Consider the following 17,018-nt stretch of genomic DNA (forward strand, 5'->3'; position numbering starts at 1 on the left):
TCACTTCACCTATAGCAGCAGGGAGTTCTTTGCAGTATCATACATGTCAGATGTTCTCTACTTTTTTAATGGGTGGCAAATCAACACCCATTAAAAGATCTTTCCATATTTGTGCCGTTTTGGAGATTAAATACATAAACTGTCATATATGATGAAAACCTGTGTACTTAACCGCATAAAGTAAGACATTTTCAATTTGACTTGGCGACAGCTTTGGATTTTTACAGCTGGATATCATCATGTTTTCCATTTTTGCTCCTATAGTGGCTTTTGCCAGTAACTTCTACAGGTAAGTAATTTCTATTTGCTAAATTTCTGATTCCCACAGTCTTTAAAACACATTATGTCACAGTTTAACACAACATGCATTTAACTCTCATGAATTGTGTGTCATGAATTTGTCTTTCTTTTTTCTTTTTTTTTTTTCTTTTTATCTCGGTGTGAGTTTATACACATATTTATGACCAACAAGGATAAGCAGAAGGAAAAATAGTGGTTAATCTGTGACTTGTCCAAGCAACCAGCCATCACACACATACTCTGCGCATATGCACATGCACACACTCGTGTACACCCATGCACAAACAGACCTACAATGATGAACCCACTGAGTAACTGTAGATTACAGAGCTGTCAAACTGGCTGCTGAAAGGAGGCAATCAGAGGAGAGGAGGTCTTGCTAATGGGCTGCCTGACCCTGGGCACACACTAACCACACCTACATACAGGCAGAAACAGAATTTCTCAATTACCTTCTTGCCCCAAACAAAGGCAGAGCACTGTTAAAATTAGAAGCCTAGAGGACTACACATACACACACACACACACACACACACACACACTTAAACCTAGAGTTCAGGATATGCAGAGACATGCACCACACTAAGCCCTGACTAACAGGTATGAAAAAGACTCCACAAAAAAAACCTCACTGCAATACTTCACTGTTTCCCAGGATCTCCCAGTTATTAATAAACACTATGTGTGTTTTGTGTGTGTATTTGAGTGGTTCCTAAGACTATATATATATTCTGTGTGCATGTGTGTGTGTGTGTGTGTGTGTGTGTGTGTGTGTGTGTGTGTGTGTGCGCGCAAGTGGGCGTGTTCCATTTTAGAAACACAGAGGATTCATTGTGATATGTCTATGTCCCTGAAGGCGCTGGAATCTGGCGCATTGTCTTTATCGGAAACTCAAACTATTCGCAACTCTTGACTTGTTTTGATCCTTTCAGAAGATTCCATTTCCTGCGGTCGTTTGGGGAGCGACTGCAGAAAAGCCTCTGGAAGGAAAAGTCTCATTATGGCTTCTGTGTGAGTTGGAAGACTTTACTTGAAGGTCAGTGCCAGCCAGGCCGCTGTAGTTTCCCTCCATGTGAGAAATGAAAAAATGACTGTTAGATTAATAAGCACTGGGAGTTCTTTTCATTGGGAGGTGGTGGACGGGCAAATGTAATCATTTCAAAGGGATACACCTGCTAATAAAATGTGATCATTGTGATGGTTTGTGCAGTTTTTAATACATTAATTAATTTGAAATGTCAGCACGCTGTAGTGTTAATAAAGTCTAAATCAACTATTCTGGAGTTTTCCTGAGTCTTCATGTGCGCTCCTTTTCCACTTCTTTTAATCCCAGGCCTCGCCCTGCTCGTCGGACAAACTTCAGTTTTCTCCAGAATAAGGAGATGGGCCCTCACATCACCTTAGGTTAAGACTTAAAGCCTCAACTTGTTTCTTTCTACTGTTTTCTACAGTTTGCTTTTGCGCCCATACAACACATGTGTCTGTTTGTCAGTTAGTAAGGATACATGTGTGATTTTGAATGTGAGGTAATGTCTAAAGGAGCCACTGTGCCTGCTGCCAGAGTGCCACTGCTCCAGAAATACAACAAGTATGACATCAACTGATGCAAATTTCATACACCAAGTGAATCAAGGAACTGGAGCATAGTAAGTAAAACAGTACATGTGGGGGTTAGGGTTAGGGGAAGCCTGAAGCTTCTGTATGCTGCCAGAAGTATGTCACCACATGTCTTGTGCACATATTTTTGTTCAATTTTGGTGCATAGCTTCTATTTTAGTAATATTGAAAGCTAGGCTGTAGACTGTATCACATCATTTACTGCCAAGATAGTATTTGGCATTTTCTTGAAATGTTATCTAGTTTATGGTTGTGGGGGAACTGGTAAATGGTAAATGCACTGGTTCTTATAAAGCATTTCTCTATTTTACCTGAGCACTCAAAGCTCGTTATACAGCTTGCCTCATTCACCCATGTTTTGCTCCACCTCCTGAGCTACAACCACCTCTATCTTCGCTTGAAGATGGGAGCGGCTGTAGCTTAGCTTCACTGGCAGTGAGTGCGAGATGGGGTACATGCTGGACAGTTTGAGAATCCATTCTAGGCCTAAGGTAGAGAGACAAAAAGTAATGATTCCCAGTCACATCCACAATTATTGCCAATTTAAAATCACCAACCAGTCTAACAATGCAGGTCTTTGCACTGAGGAAAGAAGCCAGCGTACCCAGAGAGGACCAATAAAAATGAAAGGCCTCAGTCTGCCAGCAGCTTTGAAGCCTCTGATGCTAACCACTGCACCACCCTGTCACCAAGCTTTGATAAAAACTGTTAATATTCCACAATAGTAATGTAAGTGCACCTCTTATGCTCAATCCCAGCTGCATTTGTTTAGTCTCTGACTATACTAGAGTAGCTATGCATGAGACACAGTTGAAAATGATCATAATTACACTTGGTGTAGCTAGAGATCTCATTTTCTGTGCGAAACAAGCCATTTTAGCCCACCTACCACGCTCTCTTTTGATTGGTTGCCTCTTGCAAACAGAAGGTTTGAGAATCAGGTGTGTGGGGGTGCTGTGCCAACAGTCACAATTGTTGCACGTGTATTGTGTCTGCACACACAGACACACATGCTGTCTGTTTGGGGTGAACATGTTCAATGAAGGGGATTTTCTGAGCCAGCTCTCTGACAGATTTCTTCTTCTTTTTTTTTTTTGTTTCGCTATGAAAAATGTTCTTTATACATACATGTACACAGATGTATGTATGCAGATGAATGCTGGGTTTGTGTCAGGAAGAAAGAGCAAGAGTGAGAGACAGAAAGAACGAGGGAGAGGTTATTTGTGCATGACAGAGACTAGGCTGTATCTGTAGCGTGTGACACACAGTGCTCTCTCTACAGCAGCTAGGCCACAGTTTAGGGACCTGTGCCAAGGGACAGAATAGCCTGTCTGTTTCATGCCTCTTACTGAATGCTGATTGACAGCTGGGCTTCTTTGTGTGCGTGTGTGTCTATGTGTCCCACTTATGTTACTCCACGCGTACGTGTGTATCAAACTGACAGGCTGGGAGAAACACGCCACACATCGCAGGAAGGCAAATGTAAGGAAGTTGGGTTTTCCACAGAGAAATGACACCCTTTCGTCAAATTGTCAACTATTCAGCGGTGTATTCATCTACTCATTTTCTTCACAATATCGCACATATGTAACTACACTCATGTACACAAGCCTGTAGTTCACACGCATGTTCACATACCAGTCAGCCTCTAATTTAAATAAACAATTTCTCCCCAGTACACGCTGCACTTTGTTTACTCAGTATCATATTACACAGATGAACACGCATGCACACACATGCACAGTCACTCATCCGGATCTAAGTTGCCGCTTCTCTTGAGTGTCACGTTTTGAAGAGCAGAAAGGGACGCTTCACCTCTGACCTCACCGCGGTCCTTCGAGGTTGTGAAGACTGCAGACGCGTAACACGTACATCTGAGATTTCAGAATTCTGAAAGAGGAAGACCAGAGATCGATGAAGCAAGGGTTAGGGTGTGACTGGAGGTCAAACCATCTGCAGAGGAGATAAAGCACAGAGATGAAAAAATAAAAAATAAAAAAGCTGTTTGCGTACAGGAAAAAACTTATAGAGTTAAGGATGCCGCTGAAAAAAAGCAGAAGTTAAAAGTGGTGTGATAGGAACCTGTTTACCACATGATTTGTAATGCAGAAGAGTCTGTTAGAATATTTTGTCCTTTCTCAGGCTGAGTACATACTATAAGAAAGACTTTCAACCAATAAAAATGATTAAATTCTTATGCACTGGCTGACCCATAACTTGGGTTGTTAAGAACAACTCCAAAAGTGACTTCCATGTTAAAATGTCCGATTTAACAACCTTCAAAACATGTTCACTGCCTCGTACAAAACCAATTTTGGTGTCCCGTCATAACAAGTGTCCAATGTGTCATTGTGATATATGATAATTTGCTCACACATTCTCCCTCATTCCGCCATTAGGACGCAAAGTCCACCATGCAAGGCGATGGGATTAAACCAAAAGTCCTGTTGTTAGTGGATACCCACACTTCCAGTGGAGCACTGGCCACCAAGTGAAAGCTACAACTTAGCCGTGAATCCAAAACTATATCTTGTGTTCAGGGTGATTCAAACTTCAAGCCTTCCACAACATTCCTGTTGCTTCTTTTTACTGCTGTTCTCATGGGTATCATAAAAACTCACTAGCATTCAGTGGACAGTTTATCTTGATACAGATCTAGTTGTGTAAGAGGCATTGACTGAAAGTGAGTTTTCCTTTTAAGACAAGTTGGCATAAACAAACTAGGACATCCATTCAGCCATATGAAAGTGTCAAAATAAAAATACTGTATTTACAGAAGATGCATCACTTTAGATACTAGCTGAGTTTTGTTTTTTGCGCACTCAGTGACGCTGTTTGTGACGAGGCAAAGTGGTTAAAAACGATGAAAAGCAGAATATGAAGAATATATGCGTTTGCTGAGGGCGCTGTGTGGTTTCTGTGTTGTTCCTTAACTCGAGTGGTTGAAAAAGAGATGCGAGCAGAGAAAAGAAGTGAAGCAAGGAGACAGGAACTATAAACAACAGAAACTGGACACATCATCAAGAGTAACTGATAGTCCCCCCCCCACCCTCGAGCAGCCCCGCCTGTTCCCTGCAGTGAGCCCCCAGAAATTCACTGGAGGACTAAACAGGAATCCCCCACAGCCCCACGACAGACTGACTGACTCTGCATGGTCTACATCACACATACACACACACTGAATCACTCGTATTCACATACAGAGACACTCATATACACACATGAATTCACACACAGGCTTTTACAGACAGTCCAGAAATAGTCCCGTCAGGGGTATTACCATACACGCTATCTCCCCCAAACATCACCTCATCCTATAATATCACTCTGTAGGGCTGTATGTCTGTGCCACCTGGAGTCATTTATATTAAAAAAGTAAATCTTGCTCATATGTTTGCCACTTGGTCATATTCATTTCACATTTTTCACCCTACACTCTTTTTCCTCTGACTGATCTCACCTATTACTTTCTTTTTTGTTTGCCTTTTCTTCTGTTTTCATTTCTGTTTCACTTTCAGTCAGAAACACATACATTAACATGCAAAACTAATCTGTTGTGTGTGCTGTGCTTCCTGAAAGCATTGTTCATACTCTGTTTTCTGTTGTTTTTTAAAAATCGGTTTTCATTCTCCCAGCCCTCCCACATTTCACAATGACACTCAGTGATGCATAGATGTCAGATTGACAGAAAGTACAGATGATAGGAAAGGTCAGGAGTTCCTCAGCCTCTAGTTCCTGACATTGCAACACCTCCCACAGCAGCACCAGTGTGCTTTGGTGTGCCTCAGTGTTCAGTGAAGCATGTGCCTCACGTACCGGGGGGGCTTTCTTCCACCCTTTCCCCTCAGTATTTGCATGGGACTTACAATCAGGGTTTTCCCTCAAACAGAGAATACCACATAAAGTGAGACACAAGGGAATAGTATGTATATTACTGTATGTTGTGTGAATAATTGTATGTACGCTGTGCTGTGTTTGAAAATTAGAGCTCACTCGCAAACTCAGAAACTGGACAAACAAGTTTAAATTGCTAAAAGGTATGACATAACTGAGAGTCCTCATGGACACTGAAGCCTTTCGCGGAAACACCTAAAGGAATTTACTAGGAGCACATTTTCTGGTTTAGGAATCAAACCTTCAGCAGAAAACAGTTTACAGGAAGCTGCCCAACTGAAAACAGCTTATTTTCAGTTGGTTGCTGCTGTGTGCAATCATGTCAGCCTCAATCCCTATAACTGACAATGCAGCAAATCTTTTAAAGTGCCCTCAACTCAGTTTGAGATGAGCTATGAGCGAAAATAAATACAATAAAAAGAAGAAGAATAAAAAATACAAGTTTCCAATATGGTCTGTGAACTAGCTAAGCCTCACACATACAGATCTGTCTAGATTTATATATTTTATTAACTTGATTATCTTGTGTCACTTTTGCTCCTTTTGATTTACTGAAGTAAGTCATTTCATGCCTCCAATAAAGGGGTGAAGCGTCTTCATCAGCGACATTCAGATGATTCAGTGGTTTCGAGCAACAGAGGTACTCAAGCATTAAAGAGTTTTTCATAAGGTTGTGTCATGTCAGCAGCAATATTGGCTGCTGTGTTTAGCTGCTATTTGATGGTGCTAACAAGAGGGCAGATGGCATCATCGGCACATGGCCATGGGCTTTGAATTTAAAAGAATGAAAGCATGATTTGCTTTCTTTTCCTGTTTGTCTTAGGGAGTTTAAACCAGTATATGTAAGTTTGCATAATGCTAAGATTGGAAAGAGCAGGAGTGTCTGTTTATCCCAGTTTTTTAATCTTATTGCTAACCTATAATTGCTAATAAGTAATAACATGCTTCATATTAACCTTTATGATATTTTCAGCTATCAGTAAGTTATGAATATTCTTATCAAAGTCTCAGCAAGATATTACAAAAGTTTAAATATTTATATTAAAACAAAGATTAAGCCACACAATTAAAGTTATTAAATATTCAACAAACTACAGTGAGAAGTCCAAAAACATTACCATACCATACCATACCAACTTTATTTCTAAAGCACTTTAACATAAAACCAGAGTTTCACAAAGTGCTGTACATGTTAATAGCATACGTAAAGAAAATTAAAATGAGATACAATAAAATAAATAGATACAATAAATTGAAACATGTTAAAACAAATTGAGTCAACCCCTCTAATCAATGCCAAAGGCTTCAGCGAATAAATATGTTTTAAGAAGACTTTTAAATTCAGAGAGAGAAGAGGCCTGCCTAACATGCAAGGGCAGATCATTCCACAACTTTGGAGCAGCTACAGCAAAAGCACGATCACCTTTAAGTTTATACTTAGTTTTCGGTACCTTAAGGAGTTGCTGATTGGCGGACCTAAGGGAACGGGCAGGTGTATATGGTTGTAGTAGCTCCGAGAGGTAGGGGGGGGCCAGGCCATTAAGAGATTTAAAAGCAAATAAGAGAATTTTAAAAACAATCCTAAAATGTACAGGTAGCCAGTGGAGTGAAATTAAAATAGGGGTAATGTGCTCAAACTTTTTTGTTCCAGTTAAAAGACGTGCTGCAGCATTTTGCACAACCTGCAGGCGCCTAATGGACGCATCACTAACCCCAAAATAAAGTGCGTTACAATAATCCAGCCTAGAAGTAACAAAGGCATGGATTACTGTCTGAAAATGCTGTTTCGATAAGATAGGCTTTATTTTGGCTAATTCCCTCAAATGAAAAAAGCTAGATCTTACAACAGCTCTGACCTGGCTTTCAAGTTTAAGATTTGCCTCTATTTTAACTCCCAGATTAGTGATGACTGGTTTAACATACTGTGCCAGTGAACCAAGATCTATAATAGTGGCCTCAGAAGCGCCACCAAAAACCATCACTTCTGTTTTCTGTTCATTAAAATGTAAAAAGTTCAAAGCCATCCAAGTCCTTATTTCATCAAGGCATCTGAGCAGCGGGTCTACTGAGAAGCCATTTATCTTTTTAAGTGGGAAATAAATCTGGGAGTCATCGGCGTAGCAGTGGAAAGAAATCCCATGTTTCCTGAAAATAGACCCAAGGGGTAGGAGATATAGAGAGAAAAGAAGCGGGCCTAAAACTGATTGCAGTTATCATTGATAGCAGTTATCAGAAGGTCATGATGTGAATGGCTGGATTCTGTTTTCCTCTGCTCAATAGGCTTGTCCTGGCCCACATGCTAACAACTTAAAAGAAATGAGTGGCGTTTCCACTTCAGGCTGACGTTCAGTTCTGCACGAGGCTGTGGGCAGATTTGCTTTGTCATGATGGCCGCCCAGGACACACGATCCTCCCCGCAGCATGCACCCTGCTGCTTTCTGTATCAGATCAGGCTTGCCGTCAAGTATGCCATCTATTTCTAGTTCGCCTACCATGACAGCTAGTTATAAACCAGGGTTATGTGATTTGGGCTGCCCGAGCTGAGGAGGTGGTGGAGGATGAGGAAGATAAGTGTGGGGTTTCCTGAGAAGCTCCCAGCCAGACCACCTGCTGCCATCAGTCTATCACCCTCCCACCACTTCCCTCACACTCTGCCATCATACTGTCACTGTACCTGCTTTTACCCCACTTCTGTGTCAGTGTGTTAGAGATGGCTCTTTGTGGCGAGCAGCAGCAGCTCACTGAATAATTCAAAGAGCGGGCACGAACAGAGGGCGAATTAAGTCCCTGTAGAGGAAAAGGCAAAGCGATGAAACAGCAGGAGGACAGGGGGGATTTTAGCCCATTAGAAATGTGGAAGGGAAATTTGATGGGAGGAAGAGGGTAGCTGGGGGTGCCACTGTTAAACCAGGGGGGCAGCTGCAGTCAAAAGTGAAAGAAGAAAGGGAGGTGAGAGAGAGGAGAAAGCTCGTGAGCAAATGAATGGGCACATGTCAGGTGACCGTGGGGAGATCCCTGACGAGAGCTGGTCACCTGACTGACTGGAAATGCAGCCTGCTGCTTGAGAGCAATTCCCAGAAGTCAAAACAAGTTGTTAACACAGACTACAGTTTTTAACAGCAGTGCTGTAAATGATCATGATGATCATGATCATTTTTTAAAATACAAAATATTTAAATATATAACATCAGAATAAAAAAAAAAGTGTATTCTTCAGTCAACCATGGCAGTAGAAAAAAAGAAGATGATGGCCCACAGATGTCTATTATTGCTTAAGTGCTGACAGTTTCAGAGGTGCTGGAAGAGTGGAGTGTGACGGATCACAGTCTAAACTGGGGTAATTCTCTTTTTATTTCTTCTGCTGCTGCTGGACTTTTGGGCCAGCTGGCTCACACCCACTCAGTCACACTCAAGCGCACAATTTTACACAACAAAACAGCCAGAATGGCATTTACAGTTCAGCATGCTTATCGTTTAGAAAGTCAGGGGGATTTGATCAGTTGCCTTTCTCAGAATAACAGTACCGGTACTCTAAATCTTAATTATACACTCTCTAAGTGGAAGTTCACTGCCAAACCTAAATATGTTCTTGATAATAAGATACCACATGTTGGTCCGTAAGCTGAGGCCACGGTGGTGAATGACTAACCAGTTAGTGGCTATATGTGGGTGTGATCAAGATTGTTTGATCAATCCAGTTTCTTTCATTTGTAAAATGTTTTGCGGTTAAAGATTGTTTTTCCCTTCTCACTCATGTTTTTCAGTTTTATATTTAAATTAGAAAATCACTATTGAACTGAATTGACAGAGCTGTTTTAGATCTATAAGTTTCTTAATCAATATAATGCTTATTGAAGTTCCATATTCATTAGATATGAGCAGATGTAATGCAAGCCATGAGAAATTTTAATTAATTGGGAATGAAGCAGGTAGCATTAAAAGTTTCAAAATAAACCCTTATGATGTTTTTTTTTTCTTTCAACACTTTATCTCAAAGAAGTCTCGATTTCAGCTTCTATAAAAAATAGCAAGGGTCCTGACATAAATGCTTTGAGTGAAAAGTAGTAAAAGGTTTTTCAAAATATAGATTTGATGGATAACTTAAAATGCAGTTGCCTTATCATGCCACACTTCATATGAAGGACAGTGCTGAGAAGTCATTAGTAATAGGGGTCTGAAAGAGGTTTAGAAGATAACTTCTGCTTTTTGGAAAGTAACATGCAACATATTCTGCCCCAAGTGTTGCTCACACCACAGTTGATCAGCATTTAAAGCGCTGTGCATTCTGGGTAACTAAATAAACACATTTCAACCATAGCCGCATAGTTCGTTGATGGACTTTATGGCCCGTCTCACTGCGTGCAGGCACTGAAAAACGCGCTCGCCATGAAAAGACGTTAAATACTTTCCATGCGCACATACTGGTTTATGTGCCCTGGAGGATGCCCTGGCACTAGTTTATACATCCCTGATGGGAATCTGCTTGCTTTAGTTCCGGGTGGTTTGCTGGTCGCTTTGCGTGCCAGTAGCGCCAGAAACAGGACGAGGCTGAATTTCTTTGTTTTTAAAAGGAAGTGCTGTAGCTGGTGTCTCTCATCTCCATCAGATGTCTGTAAAGGAAGGAGAATCGTGAAAAAAATAATCAGCGGTTCCAGGTAAATGTAGGAGAAATAAATATTCTTACAACTTTACTGAAATACACGTAACCAATCTGGTTTCACAGCGCCCACGCCTGTTTCAGAGCATCACTAAGAAACACAGTTCTGTTATGATCTAACGTAGGCCATCATCACGGCAATAATAATAATAATAAACAGCTCTGTTGTGGCAATAAATAATCAGACAGATAACTAGAGAGTTTTCTGTTTTGCATTTGCTTTCCCTTGCCACTGCCCCCACCTTGATTCATCTCTCTCCATCTCTCTTCCTCTGTAGCATAATTGAAGCGAGTGAGCTTTTGCTCTCCTATGTAACCCAATGCTCGTCCCACAGCACTGAAGTGTCGTTTGGGCAGCAGCTTAAGTACTCTGTGTGCTTTGTGCTGTGCTCTAACCCTTACAGATCAGCAGAAACCCAGATTAGACAGATGAATAATTCACATGATTGCCTTAAATGCAGTTTGTAGTATAAGACGGTATTAAAAACTATTAGACTTCTGATTCTGTTTATTTCACTGTTGTCACTCGTGTAGCCTGTCTTGACCAACAAGATGGAGCAGATCAAAGCAAGTGGAACTGCAAAGTATCAATCTTTTGCTCTCTTTCTTCCTTTTAAGGGTGATCTCCTCAGAAGTATGCTTACTTGGAGGCTGAACAACATTTATACACAAGGCTGTGTGACGGGCAGAGGCGGGACCCAAATGCTGGACTGAGAAACACAAGCTGGTTTAATTAAAGTAAAATGAAACACAAAACAACATGAATAACGAAACTCACACCTTTGCCACACCAGTGACCACAGACTGCTAGGGAGGACTGTCCCATGAGAGAAATGCAGACAATATGTACACAAAGAGGATAACGAGCGAACAGGCCACAGGTGGAGCACAGCTGACACTAATCTGACTGAAGAGACAGGGGAAGCAAAACCGAACATAATACACAGTAAACAGAAGACTATCAAAATAAAACAGGAAGTCACACACACAATGAGACGCAGGCTAAGACGTGTGCTTCATACAGGAAATAGGTAGAAACAGATGAATAACCAAAGCCAGAAACTAGAAATAAACTCAGCAAACTCAACAAACTGAAAACGCTGGGTCAGAGATCCAGGACCATGAAAGACATTAATCATTTACTGGTAATTAGTTTGAAGTTTTTCAAAAACTGAAAGAAACGGCAGTAAATGCTCAGATATTCAGATCATCCAACCTTCTATCTGATCTATGCAGCATCTACTTCCTCTTCTTCTTCTTCCTTTTCTTTTGGCTGTTCCTGTCAAGAGACGCTACTGCGAGTCATCCGCCACCATCCCTTCCTCATCTTGCATCTTTTTTATCCTGTCACACCAACAATCCAAACATTCACACTCACTACATCCACAAACCTCTGTGGCCTTACAATGCAACCTGTCCTTTGTTTTTGCTGCCTCAGAACACACCTCTGTCATCACCCAGCAGTAGCACAGTTTCCACCAGCACCCTCCTTGTTGACATCATCGGTGGTGTTATCCCAGGCCAATTCAATATGAAAATCTACTTCTTGATGATCTGCATGTTTTATTTGGCAAAGACTTTATGCCAAATGCACTTTGTGACACAACTATACTCATTTATCCTGGCTTGGAACCAGCACTAGGATTGTGGATGACTTTGACCTGTGTAATATTGTAATGTAAATTAAGATGAAGATGATGCCAACATCAGTTATTGATCAAGAATAAAGTATAATGCAGGTTGTGTTAAGCAAAGATAATGTTACATTTTAGTGCTGATACTCTCCAAACAGATAAGGATGATAAAACAATAATGTTTTTAATCTGTTTCTGCTTTGTGCTGATCTGTATCTGGGTGAGATTAAACTGATGATCTCATACTCTGGGTGATGCAGTGTTACCGCAGGTGAGTCATCAGGCGATGCTGTGGGCCTCTTACTGGAACTAAGATATGTTCAGATGATCTCCTCTGCAGCATTTAGTTGCTGTACGTACTGCTGCATCATCTCCCCGTCCTTCCTCCCTCTGCCTCCACCTCATCACACAGCACATCTCACATTCCTCCTTCATCCTCCACCCGCTACACTGTTATGACTTCACTGTCCTTCACTCTCATCTTCTTTCAGTCCCCACAATCCGTGGGTTGTTCTGTTTCTCCTCTTCTTCTCCAGCCTCACCGCAGTACCTTTTGTCTTCTTTCTAACCTCAAATCAAGGTACGCTAACACATAAAAATTACAATTCAGAAAGTATAAAATTCTGACAAATTAACTTTTGGAAAATTAGCTGTTGCACAATAAAGAATCCAACAAAAAAGAACAAATACAGGTGTAACCATATTCACAGTTAGAACAGCACAAACACTAAAATCAGAAAAGACCAGTGTTTGTAATTTAATGAGTCATTTTTATATTTTCTTGGACATATTAAACAAATAAGGCTTACATGTTAACTGGTGAACTTTAGAGATTATTTTACATTTTGGCATATCCAGATAAGCTATTTCCCTATATTTCCAGTCATTATGCTATCCTAATTGAACCAGCTGCTGGCAATGCCTTCATATTTACCAAGCAGAGATCACATTTCAGTAAGAAATAATTAGACACAAATGTCAAACAATTCCCACTGCACCAAAAGCCAATAAATAAATCAAAAACTTGTTGTTTTTTTCCCTCAAAGCCTTACTTAAAGCCGACTCCTCTCTCATCAGTTCATTTCTCCTTTCTTTGTCCTTTGCCTCTTTTCATCTGGCTCTATGTCACCATGCCTTCTATTTGCATTTCTACTGCTGCTTGTATTTTATGCCCTCCATCACAGAGCAGTAAACACAAGAGCGGCAGAGACGGCTGGTTTGTTTTTTTAATTAGGTAAATGGGCCTAGGTCTGTGGGACCAGACAGAGAAATCACTCTTTGGACTCCAGATCTGTCATAACGATTTCTTAAATTAATGAGCTTCAACTCAATGTTATTAAAATCTTGCTGTGTAGTGGATTATGCATACAAACCCACTGCTTTATTGCTTTTCTTTCTTAACCTCCTACAAGGTGAATGCTCCAGTTTCCAAGGACCAAATATTGTTGATGCCAAAAGGGGGAATTCACCCACACAGTGGGTGACCTCAAACCTCAGCCTTATGCCTGATCCTGACAGGCTGCAGTCTCACTCTCCCACACCCACACCTGGCTGAGTTCAGCTGGTGCAGAGGTGGCACTGCCCATCTTTCCAGGGAGGATCCTTTCAGACACAACAACAAACATGCACTCAGACAGAGCGGTATTATCTGTTGTTATCATTGGAGATAATTATGTTGGATAATTATATCTATTAGGTACACTGTGTCTTTTTAGCCACTCCAATGTCAATATTTTTTCAATTTAAGTCTTGAGTGTTCGGGAGCCCCATGGGAAAATACTGTGAGGTGGTTGTAGAAGGGGCTTGTCGGGACCTAAAAAATGAATGGGTTCTGTGCATTTTGTTTAATTTCTGGAGTAAAGCTCAAATAATAATAAATTAAATGTTTTGTATGCGTGCAGCGATTTTTGAGGCATGTAATGACACGTCTGATCAAACAAGACTAAGCCAAATTATAATTTCGTTTTTTTAAAAATCACTTAGAATAAAAAAAACTGAAAAAATGTGAAAATAGTTGCTATTAATCAATTCAGTTTACTCCACTAAAGCTATGATATTAATACATTTTATGTCAACCTGTTGGCTTAATAGAAAGTCAAGTCTACCTTTTAACTTATTATGCTCAACATACCTTGTTTTCTTGTCGTAGACAAGCATTTCTGACTTTTGAGTGACTGTTTCGCTCACAGAGGGCTTTTGTGTGCTGCAGGTGTTGAGGTATATGAGGCTGTGCTGAGGAGTGTTTTATTCCTATGGGCCCCCTGAGGCCCCAAGGCCTGTTCCAAGAGAAAGACCAGAAGCTGTTTCAACTTCCTCCACTGTTTTTTTGCATGGAACACCACTTCAAACACTGTACGTCAAAGCACGTAGCTGCACACACAACACATGAATACAGCATGTTTTTATTACACAAACTGCCCACAAAATTAAAGCTGTTTTTTCCGTGGGGTTTCTAAAATAAAGACATGACCAAGCATTATTTTAGCCTTGAACAACAATGTTTTTTTCTTTTCCCCTTTTGTAAAAAGACAGCTTAAAACTGAACTTTTTGTATGGTTCAGATTTTCTAAAGTGAAAAATTTGCAGTGACGTTTCAATGAAGGAGTGAACTGATATGATTTTGGCAGGTGAAATAATCAAGCAAGTGTTTGCTGATGTTATGCTGCTGAGCTTTCAATAAAAATCTATTTTGAGCTTCTCATATTGTTAATTTTTTTTTTTTTTAAAGTAGAGTATGTGAATCTGTACTTCTAGCTCAGCTCAGTTATATACCATGTGTTATTTTTTTCAGTAGTGGAAGAAATGTTAAGATTGGTTGCCAGTTACACAAAGTTAATATCTTTAAAAATAAATTTAAAAAAGCCCTTTAAACTACACACACACTGCACACAAGTAATACATATCCAGAATTGTACTTTATTATTTTTCAGACATGTTGCTAAATACATAAAGACGATTCCTTTAAAATATAACAATCATGTGTTTTGCATTTAAAATCTTCATAGCTACTGCTGTAAAAACTACAGTAAAACTGTATAACGATATGAACATTTGTTTAATATGGTTTCTTGTTTCCATTTTAGGAAATATTGCTGGATGCGATGTCGGATATAAATTGGATATCTGAGTTTTCCTAGACGGCACTTCTTACTTTCAAGATAAAACAACTTTAGAATGCAATTGTTAAAAGATAAAATCCCCACAGAGTAATTTGTGCTAAATATAATATAGAAAATCTGAGTCCAGAGATAACTGATGATATATGGTGATATACTTTACAGTGTTTAATATTAGACTGTAGCAGTAAACGGAGTCCAGTAAACTGGTACTGTAGAGCAGGAAAGCAGCAAGCTCCCAGAATGGATTTTGTTAGCGTCTCTAAAGCCCCTGGAGCCACAACACTGACCTTTCCTGTTATGGAAATGTACTGCTGGCTGTTCTAGGCCCTCAGCCACACGCTGCCTGTTTGAATGGTCACACAGGCCCCCTTTTGCTGCCTGCCTCTTTCCTGAGGACTGCTTTTGCAGTTTGTGCTGCTCTGTGAGTGCAAGTTCATAGAGCATTGTTCAACATAATGGGCACAACTTGTTCCCTTTTTATTTTATTCTGTCTTTATTTTGGCACCCTTTTACTCTACGGCATGCCACAATTGAGTGGAATTTTACTTTGAACAACCCAATAAACAAAAGCCTGCTTCTATCTGTGTGTGTGTGTGTGTGTGTGTGTGTGTGTGTGTGTGTGTGTGTGTGTGTGTGTGTGTGTGTGTGTGTGTTGGATGCAGACCAGTTGATACGTGACTCAAAATAAAAAAAATTTAAAAAATCGTGATCGTAGACTGCTTACTGATCATCTTGCAGATCGCTTCAAGGCGCCTGCCTCCTTCCAGCCAGTCGCTGTGATTATTGGCTAAACTGGGGCAAATGAAGTGACATGTTTTCCTTTGCAATGAAAACATAGCTGTGCTAATACTTGCATACAGCCGAGAAGCAGCGCCATGCTCTGTCCGCCATTATCTGAACTTTCCATGTGTGATGTGATTACAAAGCAATTTGCTTCTTGACAATCTGACCCAAGAAAAACACCTTCTTTATTAAAACAAAACAAATTACCCAATTTAGCCCAAAAGACACAGAACTGAATGGTTTAGCAGCCTTCAATACATCACATGGGTGGATTATTATAAACAAATGGAGGCTTTAGCAGTAAATCAGAGAACACAGAACATGATCCATATCGTGATGTTGATTGTAGCGGTCCCCTAAAACTGAAGGTCTTAAAGAAACCGAGTTGAACAAAGCTATTTAAGCCAATGTTTCTAAGTGTCAGAATTTTAGTAAAGCATACACAAAATTTCCCACACTGTTTGGCATCTAGGTCCCCCATTTTAAAAAGGTACTTTTTATTTTATCCTGTGTAGCGTAGAATGAACTTCAATTTTCTGCAAAGCTAGCAGAAGCATGCAAAGGCTTTTTATATGATATTGGGGTTGTATGCATCATTTAAAAATGAAACAAATTGCACCTCAGGGAATTAAACAATGTTGGATTACATACAAAACAAGCTACCTTGTAAAATAAATGTTCTTTGATTGATGTGGCTTAAATTAGAGAGATCTGCAGCAGTGTTTCCAACACGTTCTGTATAAATGGGATTTTAATGACAATGCCTTTGGCTAGAGAGCTGTAACCACAAGAAAGCCTCCTCAAGCAACGGGGATTAAACACTGTGATATAAACAATGATCAGCCTTTCTGTGCTTGTAAAAATAGATTTACTAAACATCTTGCCAGCAGGAATTTGTGTTAACTTGGACTTGGACTTTTATCCTAGAAATGCCATGCAGCTTAGCTCTGCTTGTGCTTGTGACGTCTATCATTGTGAGACTGGGGGGGGTTCCCAGCAAGCCCTTAGAGAACG

The 17,018-nt window shown here is 40.3% G+C and overlaps 1 long non-coding RNA gene across 1 annotated transcript; it reads left to right on the forward strand.

Moving 5' to 3' along the window:
* Positions 1 to 1,137: 1,137 nt before the first annotated feature.
* On the forward strand, positions 1,138 to 14,762 carry LOC146680170 (uncharacterized). Its single transcript, XR_014918235.1, has 3 exons — positions 1,138 to 1,336; positions 1,634 to 1,946; positions 11,087 to 14,762. It is a non-coding gene; the product is annotated as an uncharacterized LOC146680170 (long non-coding RNA).
* Positions 14,763 to 17,018: the final 2,256 nt, after the last annotated feature.

This window comes from Copadichromis virginalis, linkage group LG23, assembly GCF_057382275.1.
Source record: "Copadichromis virginalis isolate Kocher_CV1m ecotype Utaka linkage group LG23, C_Virginalis_male_GT1.1, whole genome shotgun sequence".
Taxonomy (NCBI): Eukaryota; Metazoa; Chordata; class Actinopteri; order Cichliformes; family Cichlidae; genus Copadichromis; species Copadichromis virginalis.